Source organism: Bidens hawaiensis, unplaced genomic scaffold (genome assembly GCF_021521415.1).
Source record: "Bidens hawaiensis isolate Kalapana, Puna unplaced genomic scaffold, B.hawaiensis_p1.1 tig00026602_1, whole genome shotgun sequence".
NCBI classification, from domain to species: Eukaryota; Viridiplantae; Streptophyta; class Magnoliopsida; order Asterales; family Asteraceae; genus Bidens; species Bidens hawaiensis.
The window spans coordinates 296,301-300,144 of NW_027494273.1; positions in this window are offsets into that span (position 1 = coordinate 296,301).

A 3,844-nucleotide genomic window follows, 5' to 3' on the forward strand; every position below is an offset into this window, starting at 1 on the left:
GCGAGAAGGTTACGCACCTACCTGCAGCAAAGAAATATTCTACACGCAGAATCCTACACGCAGAAAGCTATGCGCACAAAGTTATACACGCAGAATACTTAGTCTATTCTTCAGAAGAAAGGGGATTATTCCCGCCCAAAAGAAAACAGTAACGTGTTTCAGAAAATTTCTACTTTTTACTGTACACTGTCTAAAGCACTGAAAAAGCACACTGTAGCATGAACAGTCAACTATCAGCCACCCTACTTTCACCAACCACAGACCTGCATGTCCTGCGAAAATCAGAATCTTTTACCCACTCCTCCACTTTTGAATAAATAATAATACTTTCCATACTTTGTCATCATCACACCTAGATATGAAAAGATTACAATCCCCTAAATCAAGGGATTGTGTTCCATTGAATTTGCCTATAAATATGTAACCTAAAATTATCACTCAACACACTTCAAACTTCTCTCTTAAAACTGCAAATCTGCCCTGAATCACCTCCCAAGCATCTATTTGATTTTCAATTCCGTTCCTGTTACAAGGTAAGCCGAGATTATAACCTTGAGATCTACTTTCCAACCCATATATCTTGATCTTAATATAGATTTCTTGCTATTTAATCGTATTCTAGACCTTCGATTCCGAGGCCAACACCAAGAAAACCCGAATCTCGATTAATCTCTTAACAAAGAACCACAGGTGAGTCTCACAGCCCCTATTTTCACTGTTTTCACTGTTTTTAAACTGTTTTCGGGGCGAGGGACACGTACTTAAATAATGATTTATCATGGTATACTTATGAGTTATACAAGCGATTTTGTATTTAAGTTATGTTTCATGATGAGCAATGCGAATGGTTATCTAAGGTTTTCGATGTATGTGCGCTAGAACTCGAGTAAGTGATCACTTTACCATTGGAACTCTAAGGGTAGGGACTGCTGGTTTGATCCACCCACTCGTAGGGGTCGCACCTCTTTGCATGGACGAGTGCCTAGTATGGTCATGGGGCAGTACTATGGGTTTGAGCCCGCTCGTAGGGGTCGCGCCTCTTTGCATGGACGAGCGCCTTGTTTTCCGGCACAACGTCCGCGCGTAACCCGCGGGACGGTAATATATTGTTTTAGCTCGTAGTGGCAGCGCCACTTACATAGACGAGCACGGTTTTTCAGAAATGTCCACGCGTAAACCGCGGGACGATAATACATTGTTTTAGCTCGTAGTGGCAGCGCCACTTTGCATGGACGAGCACATTTTCCTGAAACGTTCGCGCGTAACCCGCGGGACGGTATTACTTATTTTTAGCTCGTAGTGGCAGCGCCACTTTGCATGGACGAGCACAGTTCCCAGAAATGTTCGCGCGTAACTCGCGGAACGATTTTATCAGAATATGTTGATAGAGTTATGTTTTACCAAGCATGTGTTTTAATGATGATAACAGAATTATGTTTTAGAATGATTAATGCAATACGATTTATCAAGTTACTAAACTTGTGAACTCACTCAGTTTATACTGATTCAAATGTTTTTACGTGTCTTTCAGGAGACAACTAGGTAGCGCATGGAGTCACACTTAGAGCACCACACGCTGAACATCTAAAAACAAGCTTTTTGGAAGATTTTGGTTTTATCCCCTCGATGCGCACGGTTACCCGCCGCGCAAGGGGATATGGCGAGGAAATCTTCAGTTTTATACTTGGATGTTTTTATGTAACTTTTAAACAATGTAATGTATTAAACATTTCTTATGCAATGAAAATCTTTGAATGTTTGCAATGGCCCGTGCTTAATTATCAATCCCCACTCGCGCGCGCCCGGCTGTTTCCGCCGCTCAGGGCCGGGTGTGACACTTATACACCAGGCGGGGCCCGCGAACATGAGCGTTAACTTTGAAATTTGGAAAAAACTTAACACCGTTAACTTTTTTATAACGGAGGTCCAATGAAAACAAATAGTTTCAAAGTTGGTATCGGTGACAACTATTTTTTAAGTTGTGATTAATATCGGTCAATTGCATTAAGTTGGGATTATTAGCAACCAATTTGCCTATGTAATAATGGTTTTGATACTCAACATACAGATTTGTGTTGGTCGGATGGTTTGGTTGGTAAGGGTTAATGTTTGTATCGGTTTGGAACGGGGGTTCGATTCTCTGATGCAACAAATGTTTGTTTCATTTATATAAATGTGTTATTTATGTTTTTGTCTATGTTAAAATGATTTGTCTTTCAACATTAACTTTGGTGTGGACCGGTTAGTTGTGTTGTTAAGTGAAACCGACCGAATTTGCGTGCAATCACTACATTTTGTTTTAGTATCGGTACAGTAACGAGAACTGACCGAATATCAATTTTGTTTTTATTTTTGTTTTTGTTTTTTTAATTTATGGCACCGTAACGAACGTAACTGAGACCGACCAAATTTATATAGACTCATTGCCTCAAAGCATGGGATTGACAACGCTCGGGTTTTACCCATGCCCAACTTTTCTAGCAGACGTCACCCCATTGGTCCACCTCAGTTTTTAAATTGTTTTTGTTTTTTTTTTGTTTTAGTTTCAATACCATAAACAAAACGACCAAATTTGCGTCGATTTACCGCCTCAAAGCCAGGACCTACAATATTTGGGTTTTTATCAACGCCCGAGTTTTACTGACATGCCCAGCGCGTTGCGCTGGGTAAACACTAGTTATTTATAAACGATAAACATGGGTTATTTAGGTGTAATTGTGAGATCTCAAATTAAGAACTTAGATGAGTTTGACATATAACCGAATCAGAGCTTATTTAATAAACAAGTATAATTCAAAGTACACATATCAAGCTTGATTAACCTTAATAGATTAACATAGTTCAATTTTAGTTTGTATTACTACTCATGAATTATGCTCGAGTTTAAGTTTTACAGATAAAGCTCGAAAATAGATCTCGAACTCTCTTACATTAAACAAGTCAAACTCAAACGTCGTTGATATTGATCTAAATTCTATTTGTTTACCCCAACAGTTATAAAATAGTTCAATCAATCAATCAATCAATCAAACCCAGTGGAATCCCGCCAACAGCAAATCTATAAGTAGAGTCTGGGGAGGGTGAGATGTAGGCACACCGTACCTCTATTCAAAAAGATAAATATGTGGTTTCCAGAGAGACTCTCAGCTCTAAAAGAGCATATGTATGCGGGAATATAAGAGAAGATCAAAGTTCACAATAATATAAAATAGTTATTAGAAAATGATAACTACCGTTATTAGAAAGTGATCATCTTATAAGTTTTCTTTTGAAAAGTAAATTAGGGGTGCACGTGCGAAGGTGTTCCCAAGCTGCTTGAGATTGACTCATGACAAGATTGATCAAGCCGAGCTTAAACAAGCTTGAGGCTCCAAACTAAAAGTAAGCTCATTTAATAAATGGCCAGAGCTTCACTTATCGAGCTTAAGTCAGCTTGTGAGCCTAAACAAACATTTAATTTATACATTTTTTATAATATATAATAATTATTAATATATGTAGTTATAAAAATATAATTAAATAATTATGTTATATTTTTAAAAAACAATATAAAAATAATTATAAGTATATAAAATTAAGATAAAATTACAAATTTTGTCCTTTAAAAAAAGCCAAATTATAGTTCGTGTCCTTTTTTTAGTTTCCTTGTAGGCGATGTCCTTTAAACATTTTTTTCCTACACGTTATGTCCTTTACGCTAACTGAGTTAGAAAAACTCAGTTAAATACCCTCATGTGAGACGCATGTGAGGCATTTTTGTCTTTTCAACGAAGTGGTTCAAATATATTTAATAGATATTTAATAATTAATATTTATAAAATAAACTCTCTCTCTCTCTCTCCAA